A 12,907-nucleotide genomic window follows, 5' to 3' on the forward strand; every position below is an offset into this window, starting at 1 on the left:
CCTGTTTTCTTAGCACCACTGATGTCTGCCCATATCTTTGGGGGCTTCCTCTGGGCTCTCAGATTATTATTAACCACATATGGCTTTATGCTCCAAATCCTTCAGGATGTGTGTTCAACCCACATTTTAAGTAATGATTTGACATGGTGTCTTTAGTGTATACTCTAGTCTTGTCATAGTGTTAGTTGCTTTACATTGATTGACTTATGCATTCATCCAGATATCTTATTAGTCTTATGACAGATGAGGAAACTGAGGCTGAAGGAGGTTCTGTCACTTGCTCAGAGCCACTTGCCTGGTAAGCAACAGAGCCTGCATCAGGACCAGCATTCTGACTCATGGCCCTTAATCTCCCTCCCCCGCAACCCCAAGCTATATACCTTCTTGCGTATAAAGGACTGTGGCTGCATAGCCTCCAGTGGTTCCTCCTGGGTCCCTGCCCTGCCTCCAGCCTCCCTGAGATGGCTCCTTCTCTAGTTTTTACATACAGGCTGGGGCTTAGGCTTTCTGGGCTCCCAGCAGTTTTAGCTCTGTGGGTTCCCCTTAATCCCCCTCCCATGAAGGATGGAGCAGTGAAGGGGCTGCCATAACTTCAATCTGGGCTTCAGCTTCAGGCTGGGAGCAGACACACCCTTATCCAGGGGTCCCAGGGCTCACCTCCCTCTAGTTTTTATTGCTTCGGAAAGAAGGATTGAGGGGAATAGTTTACAGGCCTGAGAGGAGCAATAAAGTTTGCAAGCATTTCTGCCTCTTACTTAATAAACCTTAATGTCTCCTCATGCACCCATTCACCTAAAAAAACCCACATACACACACAGAGAAAAATGGAAGGGGGGAGTTGCAGTTTCAGGTGCTATCATTGAGCGAAAAATCTCATGAATTCCATCCACATGACCCTCGACACGACCTGTGGAGTTCTTTGAACAGGGAGCAGAGTGTGTGGCTGGAAGCAGCTTCAGGGGACATTCAAGCCTCTCTGTGCTGTAGAGAGGCTGCAGGGCTCACCCTGGGGCCACCACACTCCAGGCCCTGGGCTTGCTCCAAGTTCTCTAGGGTCTGGAGAGATGGGGTGTTGGGTAGCACGGGGCAAAGTAGAACAAACCATCATCAGCCCAAATCCCAGAGTATGCATAGGGAGTCAACAAGATGAGAAAGCACTGATGGTGGTCTTGAAAGAGAGAAATTTTAGTTCTTGGCTTGAGGAGTTTAAATTTCAAGAAGAGATTTATACACCTGACATAATAGTTACACTAATTGAACAGTTCTAAGTCAAGACATTATTCTACACTCTACGTGTATTCACGAAATCCCTTCAAGGTAAGTACTATTATTATCCCCATCTTTTAGATGTAGAAACAGATATTCAGAGAGGTGAAGTTACTTACCCAAGGTCACACAGCTGTAAGGGATGGAGCTAGTATTCAACTGGAAACAGTTGACTTTCAGAGCCTGTGATTTTGAGGGCTCTCTTGGCATTGACCTTGGCTCAGTGGTACCAAGCATTAGGACCTCGGAAATTCAGATCAGGGAACCGGCATCCACTGAGTCCCTCCCTCTGTGTGCCAGGTAGTTTTGATAAATTAGCCCTTCCAGTATTCACAGTGAGCTTTGAGATGGATTATAATTCTCTTTATTCAGATGAGGAAGAAGTTTCAGAGAGATTAAAGCCACCCAAACTGGGATTCACAGGGTGGCCTGACATCAAAAACTGTAACATCCTGTTGTCTCAAAGGAAGAGGTAATTTGTGCTTATAGAGATTAGGGAAACAGTGGACTTCATTAATTCATTCATTCATTCAATCAATACTTCCTGAGAATTTTTCACATCATCTCTCCTCCTGGGAAGCTAAGATATTCAAAGGCCTGGAGCTACAAAGACATAAGAAATTGGGGCAGTCTTTGGCCCCTTTGAATTCTAATCTCCAGTCCTGGAAAGCTCCAGTGTATGGCCTTTGAGGACCTCTAGAGAGGTATAGTTCCCCACACTGCTAACGGCCATGACACCTCTTTCTTTGTGTTGCTTTAGTCATCACTAGACACTAAACTTGAGCTCACCGCCCTCACTAACCACGAGGTCAGTTGTATGCTTGTGTGGAAGGGTAGGTGGGAGGCTTGTCTTCTGGGTGGAAGAGTTAATCTTGAGAACCTTTCTTAAACCGGCAAATGTATTGAGGATCTGAACAGAAACTCACTTCATTTAACCTGGAGAGGATGGGGGCCATTTGTGAAGGATTGAGAGCTCCAGGGAAGGTTGAGGTCATTGGGAGAGAAGGGCACACATTTTGGGGGCAGGGCAGCCACTGGGGAGTCCCTACCAGTTTTGTATCTCTCAGATCCCTTGAATCCAAGTCCTTCTCTTTAGAGATCTCTCTTTCTTTATCTAAGGTTGTATTTACAAATACCTTCCCCCAGGTGTTTGCCAGGAATGCTACATATACTTTCAAGTCAGCTCAAAGCTTTCAGTAAGACAAAATCTAAACTTTTAGTTATGATTCCTAAAACTCAGTTTGTTCTTTTCTTCTTTCTTCCCTTGAAAGTATGTTTCATTTTCTTTGCCTCTGTGTGGAGAAAAAAACCCCAGTGAAGTAGTGGGGTTATAGCTTTAAACATATAAACATGTCTTTTTATATATTGCTGTGCATATAAATCGTGTCCATCAGCATACACACCAGGAAGATCCAAGTGGCTAATTAACAGTTTGACTCATGTCTTTATGATAAGACAATATTGTAAACAGTGTGGACATCATATATAAACTAGGATTACATGCCAAAATATTAATTCAATATACATGTCTATCTTCATAAAAACAAAGGTATTCTAAAACAGAAAGTTATTTTAAAATGGTTGCATGATGAGTGATTTTTTTTCATTTTACTTCTTGTAAATTTTTTTAAAGGCCCATTTATATAACAAATATTTATTAAGCAACTACTGGACAGGAGGTTGGAACTAGAACAGGACAAAAAGAGGTCTCTTTTTCATGGATCTGATGGTTTAGTTATTAGCGTGTTGTTTTATTGCCAATAAATACAAAGGAGACTATAATCCAAAATGATAAAAGTTTTTAATAGGGGATTAACTCCTCAATAGGTTTGACCTTTAATGAGGCTGAAATGCAGTATTTTGATCCCTTTCTGAGGAGAGGAAGATGCTGATATCAAGGATGGCGATTTTCTTGCCTTCTAGGCAGAGAGAAGTTGGATATGCTGAAAGCTCTTTGGCACCAGAAGACAAGATAAGGAAGGTGATGAAATCATGGTGCACTCAAGTCATCAGCAACAGGACAGCAGATATTAGTGGCATCCAGTTATAGGGACCCCTGACTCAGGCTTCCTCCTGGTTCACTGTCTCAGAGCCAGCTGAAAGGTTGGTCTTGGAAGTCCATCTGTAAAGATGGTTAATGTCCAACTAGCACAAGGCCCCAAAACATCTTTTTGAAAGTGCAAAGTTGATCATGTCATACTCCAACCACTTACATCGTGTCAGTGGCTTCTCATTGCTATTGGGCAGAAGACCAGAATCCTTAAGCCGTCCTACAAAGTCTTACATAATATGGATGTTGCCTGCTTTTCTCATGAGTGGCCTCCTCATTTTCTGGGTGATTCAATGGCACACACCATATAACCCCTTGCCTTAGGCTTTTGAATATCTATTTCCTTTACCTGGAATAATCTCTCACCTTGCCTCTTCACTTCATCTAGTTCATCTTCCGCATCTTTTAGGTTGAAGCTCAAGGATCACTGCCTTGGACAAGCCTTCCTTGATATCCTGGACCGGGCCAACTCCCCTTATTATTTCCTTTAATAGCACCGTGTGCATCTTCTCCAGAGCACGTTCACACAATTGTATTGTTATTTATTTGATTAATGTCTTGCCTTTCCTATGAGGGTAGGGTTAGTGTCTTTTAGTTTCCCTTTCATCATTGATTCCCTTAGAGCCTGGAACTGTGCCTGGCATTGTAGAGACCCTCAGTAACTGGTTGTTGAATATGCATGAATAACAATGAGAGTGTAATGTTCCCGTTTAGGGTACCATAGCCTAACAGGACAGGCTGCCCAGGGGTCCATTTGGGGAGAAAAACTGAAGAGGACATCAGGATGAGTGTCTGTCCACTAGACACAGGAAAGAGAACCCGAGAATAGATAATGAGACTAAAGACCACTCCTGCCTAAATGGGTAAAGAGCCCCTTCCCTCAGTCATAAAATTTAGGGCTGAGTTCCCTGGGTTCTGTTCTGAGTGATGAGAAGAAAGGTATGCCATGTACAGTTGCTTCTCCTAAACATCTTCCAGTAGCATCCTAGGTGGTGAAATCATGGTGCACTCAAGTTGTCACCAACAGGGCTGTAAGTAAGAAGGCTATAGCTAAGTTGAGTGAGTGAATGTTCCTGAAAACTAGAAAGAGAGGGGTAAGACCAGTGAGGAGACATCACACCCACTTTAAGGAGAACAGCTTTGCTAGTGACACTGGAGTCATGGTCAAGTGGGTCCCTTCTAGGCTGCCATTGTCAAGGGAAGCCAGGCTGACTGAATGTGTAAAGGTTAGCATTTCATGAAAAAGTAGGTTAAGGGGGAAGACCTTTGTGGATCTCATATTGAGAGAGGAGAATCCCTCGTTATTCATAATCATAATGGTGATAATAAATACCACTTTCTGAACATCTGTCTGGGCACTTTAAAACTTTACTTTTACTCTTCAAAACAACTTTAGATGTTCAATTTTATCATCTGTATCTTATAAATAAGGAAACAGAGGCTCAAAGAGGTTAGGCGGCTTGTCCAGGACTCCATAGCTGCTAAATGACAGAGCTGAGACTCAAAAGTGGCCTGTGATTGCAGCCATGTTCCTTCTTCATTGACAGAACTGGCTCTGGGGGCTGCCCATGAAGGCAGATGAACTTTTCCATCAGGTCCTTTAGTAGAAATAAGCCACATGAACCCTGCAACCTGCTTCTAACCAGGTGCATTCTCAAGGTACTGGGCTTTCTTCCTCCTCAATTCTCTTTGATGTTAGTCGGAAGGCAGCACCTGGAAGCTTCAGAAAATCACAGTGGGGCTTTGTGTCCATCTGGATTTCATGGCATGTACATTTTGATAAAAGTATCCAGCATCTATCTATCTATCTTCTATTTAATAAGGTGCCATTAAATAATTTTCTAATTCAATGATGGAAATTAAACTTTTCCATATGTAAAGTAGGTAAAAAATACCTTCTTTAATTATTTAAGTAATATCCAAAGAGATAAACATCAAAAGAAGCTCAAGTTGTAACACAGAGAAAAAAAATCTTTAGGATCAGCAACTTTTTAAAGGCATGAAAGATGGTCTCAGACACACACCCAAGCTATGCTTAAGGCTTCATTTTTTAAAATATTGCAACTGATGACAAGATCATTTATAATGCTGCTCTATGTCCATGGCATACTCTTAACCACCCAGCATACCTGTCATATTTATATACAAGCTACTTATTACTATGGGGTTTCAATGAGGAAAAATCAATTAATTGGAAGCCTGGAAATTAATAGGAAAGACTGAGATACTGATGAGTTTTTCTTTACCATAAGCATGGCTGGCTCAACAGTTAGCTCTTGAATACAGCAAGAGAACAGGTGAAATTTTCCCCATTAAACGCTAACTGCCTCTGTTATTTAATAATCTAATAATCTGCATTATTTAGTCAGAACAAAATCTCCTCCTCTCTGGCTTCCCTCTTTTAACGTATGAGCACTTCTGTGCCCTATTAGTCCTTTCTTGACTCTGAAATATTTTCTACCTAATATCTAATCCTTTTTCTTTCCTTCTCAGGCAAACTTCTTCTAAGCGTCAGACACGGTGCTGGGCATGAGAACACATAACAGCTCTCCAGGATCCTACTTTAGAGCCTCTTTGGTCTGAGGGTTTCTCCTCTTAAGCATCCAAAGGCAGAGCCTGGGAAAAAAGAGGCTCTCAACTCCCACTAAACCAGGCCAACCTGGCCATTTAACAAATCATAGCTCTGGTCCTGGTGTTCACTCCCCAAATGATGGGTTAAGGGAAATCTGCTTCTTCCTCCAGATGTTTCTGCTGCTGGATTAGGTGATACAGAGGTAGCTCCTAATGTGGGGAATGGAGAGGTAGTGGTTTATCAGATCACTGTCTGGCTCTGTTTTCCTCTCAGAGAGAGTGAGAAGTAAGAGATACTATTGGACATCTGATTTGATGAGAGAGAGAGGTGCGACGGACTCATCTCCTTGAACAGGGTATAATGAGTACAGATGTTGTCAAACACCTGTGGCGTATGGCATGCAGTCATGCAGAGTAAGGCCATGTACAGGTCCACTGCAAATTAGAAATTAAAAAAAAACCTTGTTCTATGCCGCAAATGGTTTGAGAAGCACTATTCTATAGGACGATGATTAAATAAACTCCTGAAAAAAATTCAGTTGGTTACTAATTTTGGAAATAAATGGAATCTTCTATCCTTATCTCACTCATAGATTTATATCTCACAGCATATTAAACTTCTAAGAAATCCTGCATTATAGAAACTTCTTTAGTTCTGTTTAAGGTAGTGTTTCTCTAATTGGGTTTGGCATGAAATATTTTTCTGCCCTGAATGCCTTACCCTGTGGGAAAGGTAGAGAGAAAGAACTCTCTAAAAGTGAGAGATGTCAGGCAACTCCCCACCTGCACTCCACACTTCCAGGAGTAGAACATCTGGTTTTCCCAGTTGAATTTTGACATCACACAATTCTCTTCAAGCTTCGTCTGCCAGACACAGCCTTGAGCCCCCAGATTCTAGGGCTGGAGAAAGCAGGCAGAGACAATTCCTCATCACCATCAAGGTTTGCAGTATTTGAAAAGAGACAGCTCCAAGTTCAAGACTTTATGATGAGGCTCTATGATATGGAACTGTGAAAAGAAAATCAAGTCATTCTTCCTCTGGGCACCTGTCTATCTATTCCTCTCCTTCCTTCCACAATAATTATTGAGCCTTTAATGTGTGCCAGAGACTGTACTAAGAAGTTAAGGATATAGTTGAAAATAAAATAAACTGTATTCCTACTCTTAAGGCACCAATAATCTAGTGGGGGCCACAGACAAGTAATCAAGCCATTTTGCTAACACACATTAAATGTATGGTGGAGAGAATGTACACAATTTGTAAGGGGAATGTACACAATTTGTAAGGTTGAAGAAAAAGCCAAGAAGACTTCCCAAAGGAAGAGACAACCAGGGCGAGTACTGAAGGATGCAGAGGAGTCAGCCAAGGGAAGGGAGGCAGAGATGGGGAGGAAGTTCCAGGAAAATCCTTGTTTCCCAATGGCGTCCTTGAGCACTCTAGGGACAGAAGGATTCTTCTGAACCAAGGAGGCCACTCTGGCTCAGGTGGAGCCTGATTTCCATTTCTTCCCCAGGTGCTTCAGAAAACCCAGTTTCCTGCCTTCAGCGCCAGAGTATAGAGTCCTTACAGCCAGTTTCCAGTCCCGTTCCTGCTGAGGTAGGTGATGACTTTTTAATGGGACGGTCTTCAACAGCAGGGGTCAGACGCACCAGCACTTTTCTTATGAAAAATTAATCGAGCTCCAAGGTCAGGACGTGATGAGTGAGGCTCATTAGAACAAAGGATTTGTTTGGGTAAAAAGACCTTTTTGTCCTTTCGGGATCTTGCCTAAATTCAGTAATTATGTCTGACTCACACTTGAAGCAAACAAAGCAGTGAAACATGGGTGCTCGGAGATGCGGGAAGAGGTGGAGGAGATTCAGCTGAGCCTCGCTGGGATTTTGTTTCAGCAGGAGTCTTGCAGAACGGCTAGACTCAGTCTTCTCTGGCTGTATTTCTTGTGGAACATACTGTGTTCCATGCTAGTGATCACCAGCTCTTAGAGAGCCCTCATGCATAGAAGGGTTCAGTAAATGTTTGCTGTCGTTATTGCTATTATCATGGCAGTGGAAATTGTGTTTATCTCCCTAACATCCACTTTTATAAAAATCCCAATTTTTATTCAGGTATCAACACCTTTTTTATCCAAATCCATAAACTTTGTGGGGAAAAAGATTGAATCCTGTGTATGGTTCAGGGCTATTTTAATTAGTAAAGCCACATTTCTTGGCCATGGTGATTGGTTCAGGGCTGGCCTCATGGTCCCATTTGGGCTCATGAAATGAGAAGAGATGTTTTCTACGAGTTTCTGGAATTGTACTTCCTCATTCTAATTAGAGAGCTTCTGGTAGCAATCCCCTCCCCATCTGTCTCGGTATAATTCAAGAAAGCATGGATCTTTGGTAGTTGTTGGCAGCCATCTTGTAACCATGAAGAGCAACCTGCCTTAGGATGAAGCTGACTCCGTGGGAAGCAGAAGAGGGATGGAAATGATTAGATTGTTGAGCTGCTGAATCAAACCAACACTTACCTACATCAATACCTTCATTACTCAATAATAATGCCTTCATTTTTCACCACTGTATCCTCTTTATAGTTAAAAAAAAAACAATTTGAGTAAAAATTTCCTATTATTTACAACTCAAGGCATCTTAAATGATAGAGAACTTGGTACATAAATTGAGGCATTGTTAATAACGAACTCTAAAATGTGAAATTCGTTGAGGTGGGATGAAGGGCATAGTAGAGGATCCACTTGGTCAGTCAGCTTCCTCTTACACTTTGGGAAAGAGACTGTCAAGGTTGTAGCATTAGTGGCCTTGGTAGGAAAAATAGAAATTCTGGTGCATGAATATGAAGCTTCTGTAAATAAGAATGTTTAGGTTGCAGGTGCCCTTTCTAAACACAGAAAGAGAGGAAAATACAACTCTGTTATAAGAGCATAGCTATTCTATTTAAGCCAACTTGAGTTGGGTTTTGTGTTTCTTGCCATAGACGCCTGTTAATCATAGCAATCGTCTAAAAATCTTGTGTATCCTGCTATCAGAGCACTTAGAAAAGTAAACATTTGCTCACATTTCTGATTCCCCTGAGTGTCTTCACACTCTTTATGTCTTGCAGGCAGGAACTGTGAAAGGGATCTCAGCATCTCCAGCACCTAGTATAATATTTGGCACATAGTAGGTGCACGTGTCTGCTTGCTGAATGAGTGACCTCAATTAGAAGACCTCAATTAATTCAAAGGTTAGTAGACGAAATACAGAGATGGTTCACTCATTCCATCAATATTAGTGCCAGCTTTTATGTGGAGAACTCTGTGGCTGAGGATGATTCTCCACAGATCTGTCCCTTTGGAGGATTTTCTCCCTTCCTTCCTTTCTCTCCTTCCTTCCTTCCTCCCTCCCTCCCTCCCTCCAGTCCGAAGGTTCTCCCCAGTCTACTCCCATTCTCTCTCCCTTTTATCCTTTACAGGTGTGTCACCCAATCAACCTCTTGCACGTTTGATTCCACCTTGGTGCCTGCTTCTCAGAGGACATGAACTGATACACATCACCTTGGCTCTTGAATGGCTGGTCTAACAAACTGTGGAATGTAAGTGTGATGCTCTGTATACCTTATCCTACGCTCAAGGGAGCCAGGAGCTGCCCTTCTCGGTGTTTGCATCCAGGGCAGGCATTTTCTTGAGCAAATGTGAAAAAAGGAAGAGGACAAAACAACAACAAGAACAACAACAACAAAAAAACAGCTGTGGGCAGCAACTGAGAGAGAGCAAAGCAGCAGCAAATAGGCATCGAAAGGGAATAATACAAGTTCGTTTCTTTTTGCATGCTGTGTTTTTAACAGGGGATCAGAATATGCTGTGAAAGCTTTGAGGTAATACAGTCTGGGGGTTCCCTGGGCTTTGTCTTCAGATCATATCCCTTATAATTGACTCATTTCTTTTTTTTTTTAACATCTTTATTGGAGTATAATTGCTTTACAATGGTGTGTTGGTTTCTGCTTTATAACAAAGTGAATCAGTTATACATATAAATATATCCCCATATCTCTTCCCTCTTGCATCTCCCTCCCTCCCACCCTCCCTATCCCACCCCTCTAGGTGGTCACAAAGCACCGAGCTGATCTCCCTGTGCTATGCGGCTGCTTCCCACTAGCTGTCTATTTTACGTTTGGTAGTGTATATATGTCCATGCCGCGCTCTCACTTCGTCCCAGCTTACACTTCCCACTCCCCGTGGATAACCCTTTCTTTACAGTGTCGTTGAGAAGGTGAAGTAAGGCAACGTAGATATGAAGGGTCTAGCACAATTCTGGCCACACGGGGAGATGCTCAGTGATATTAAGCATTGCTCATCAGGGGGGTAAGCTTTGGAGTATGGGGGCAGCAGGGAGCAATCTGAGTGTTCTTGCTCCGCTACTCAAGAAGAGTGATGGGTCGGGAATGAAAGACTATGTCCCTGTGGGTTCTTTGGCCACTGACCTCTTCCCTTGGCCTCCAGGTTCTCTCGCCAAAAATTAAAATAAATGCAACTACTTTAAATTCTATGCCTTCCCCTTATTTTTGGAGAACCATGATAAATATTTTATCACATATTTGGATTCTAATAAAGGATGAGCTGACATTTTAGAGCTAAAGACAGTGTATGTAGAGTCCAGACCGCTCCACGGAGCGTCTGCAGGGGAGGAAACTAAGGCACAATGTTGGGAAACAGCTAGCTCAAGGCTTTGGCAGAGCTGGGTGGCCTTCCCTGTCTCCTTGTCTTGGGGCAGTGTGATGTTGCTTCAAATGTACCAGCCTCATTCAGAATTAGACTAATCATTTTGGAATGAGTTCGGTCTGGCTGGTTTGAATAGGAACCCTGCTTTCTGGGAGCTTGATGTCCTCCTTTGGGGCCTTCTGTGATCTTAACAGCATGAGTTGCTCTGTCTTATTCCATGCTCCTAGTACACCTTGTGTATTGTCTTCCTAATGTCTGCAATGCCTCTGTTTTCCCTTCTCAGCCATGGCAGTGGCCGTGCTCTACTGAGATCAGTACCTCTGTGCCTGGTGTAGATTAGGGCTCTACTTGCCCATTTGCTGAATGTGTTGAACTCATAGATTTTATGCTGATGGGTGTCTCAGGGAGTATTGGGCAGCAGGGCAGAGGGTGGGGGGAAAGTACAAGTGGTTCACTTCACTTGTTTTGGGAAGGATTTCCTGGTTATAGACACACTCCTAAGAAAGAACTTCAGCCAAGAGGAATGAGAGGCAGGAGAGCCTATCAGTTAAGAACCCAGAGCTAATTTGCCTGAGTTTGAATTCTAATTCTACCACATACGAGCTGTGTGACCTTGAGTAAGTCATTAGGTCTCTCTGTATTTTGCGCAGAAAGAGGACATGCAACCAATAGTCAGGCATCTGGGATGTGGGCAGATGTTTATGTCAACATGCATATGTATATTATAAATGCAAGTATATATGTAGACTCGCGTGTGTATAGATAGCTGTGCATTTATACGTATGTTGGCACCTAGAGTTCTCACACATTGTCACTTCAAAGTTGTTTGGTGAGTTTGATAACATCAATCATTCACTCAATGAATAAACATGTACCAAGCACCTACAAGGTGGCAGACCCTGTAAGGAGATGAGGAGAGAGCCATGAATTAAACATGTTCCCTCACTTTAAGGTATGCAGTCTATCATCAGTGGGTAACTGTGATGCTGTGTGTTAAGGGCATGGGCAGAGTCTTTTGGAAGCGTAGAGGAAGGTGTGAGCAATTCTCACGGCAGAGTGGAGGGAGGGCATGAGAAGCGGGTAGGGTAATGCTTGAGTTGTGTCATGATGACAGGAGCTGTGTGTCGGGAAAGAACTGGGCAGGAGGATGCTTCAGGTAGGGAGGAGTGACAGAACAAATGGAGTGATTGAGAGTGCAGTTAATGGAGGTGATTTGGGGACTTCCTTTATATGAATTGTTTTTTTCTGAATGGCTACTAAGTTGTTAGAACATAACTACTTATTAAGGTGTTTGGATCTAACAACTTAGTAAAGGGAACAGGTTTTCCTTTTGGCCTAGGGTTGCAGTGAAATTATTACTGAGACAAGTATGTCATAAACTGAGAAAATGTAGGAAATTCTACCCTAGACACAAGCATGAAGATATTTTCCAATGTTTCTTCCCTATACCAAAAGGTTGTTCTCAGCTCTATTCACATGTGTAGTATCGATACTGTGACAATTATCTTTGACCAAGAAGGAAAACCACAGGTCATTATAGCTGCATGTGCACATTTATTTGCACAAACCACCCACCCATACACACCCATTCACACATACACAGAGGCAGGCAGAGTGATTTGGCCAGGATGGGAACTTAGGAGGATAATTAAATTTGAGAAATGAAAATGATTAAATGTCAATTAAGATATCATTTCTAGAGAAGTGGGCATCCAGATCAGGAATTTCCAGGGAGGAATGATTTTCTCAACAATGTGGCTTCCCTTGAGGAAAACAAGACTTGAAGCTTTCCTGACCAGTGGGTGAGTTGTACCTTTTGGGTGGATGACAAACGCGTACAGAAATCCCATGGACCCTGATGTTTTCCCAGGGTTTCTCACCTTTGCGATCTCATCAGCTTCTCCAACATATCCTCAGTGTTTCCAGAATGAGACCACATCATCCTGGCTTTGGGCTGAGTTCTGTCCATTCTGATCCATTGCAATATGCTTAACCTTCCACCATTCTATAAAACTGCCCTGTAGTCTTCAAGAACCTTAAGCAACTGTCCCTCTTGATACTTGTGTTTTCTGTGAAGAGTCTTCAAAGTTGCTGTCATGATTGGTGTCAGAAGCCAGATCTGGATCCCTCATTAAGTGGCCTCAAAAATCCCACACAGGGAAGCATAGTTAATGGGTAACATCAATAAAATCACCTATTGGAATATATTTTCCTTTTCTTCTGGAGTAATGTACATCCTACCTTGCACATCTTGTCTACCCACTCTATTTATAGACCTGGGAGCTCAACTCTTTAATGGGAGTCTTGATTAAAAAAAAGTCCA

Source organism: Balaenoptera physalus (genome assembly GCF_965194825.1).
Source record: "Balaenoptera physalus genome assembly, chromosome: 16".
Classification (NCBI taxonomy): domain Eukaryota; kingdom Metazoa; phylum Chordata; class Mammalia; order Artiodactyla; family Balaenopteridae; genus Balaenoptera; species Balaenoptera physalus.